The sequence below is a fragment of the Chaetura pelagica genome, unplaced genomic scaffold (genome assembly GCF_000747805.2).
Source record: "Chaetura pelagica isolate M959 unplaced genomic scaffold, ChaPel_1.0 scaffold2862, whole genome shotgun sequence".
NCBI lineage: Eukaryota > Metazoa > Chordata > Aves > Apodiformes > Apodidae > Chaetura > Chaetura pelagica.
The window spans coordinates 2,524-2,970 of record NW_009952551.1 but is presented as its reverse complement, the minus strand read 5'-3'; the positions used below and the strand labels follow the sequence as shown (position 1 = coordinate 2,970).

The following is a 447-nucleotide window of genomic DNA, read 5'->3' as shown; positions in this document are numbered from 1 at the left end:
GCCACCCTGCCAAGTCCCCATCGTCCAGGTTTGGGGGATTCCTGTCCCTCCCAAGGGGGGCTGATCCTGTGCCCCACCTGCCTCTCCGTGGAAAGGGGATTGGGGGCTCCAGGGGGTCCCTGGGTGACTTGTCTGGGCTGCCCCTGGTGGTGCTCTCTGCCCACAAGCCCTTAGCAGGGAGCACAGGTTTGTCCTGGAGGAGGATTCCTACCTGGTGCCAGAGCTGGACGGGGTCCGGATCTTGTCCCGCACCTCCCATGAGTTCCTGCACGAGATCCCAGAGGCCAGCCAGGAGATCTTCAGGATTGCCTCCATGGCCCCGGGGGCCCTCCTGCTGGAGGCACAGAAGGAGTACGAGGTGGGGACCCTGCCCTGTCCTGGTCCTGTCCATCCCCCATCCCCCTGGGCTGGCTCCCCTGCCAAACACTGCCACGCGCGCTGACGGGG

General features: G+C 66.0%; 1 protein-coding gene across 1 annotated transcript in view; it reads left to right on the top strand.

Moving 5' to 3' along the window:
* The window catches only part of VPS16 (vacuolar protein sorting 16 homolog (S. cerevisiae)), a gene marked incomplete at both ends in the record, with an annotated part of 7,483 nt that overhangs the window by 4,519 nt on the left and 2,517 nt on the right, over positions 1-447 (top strand). The gene's annotated exons all lie outside the window — the stretch shown is intronic.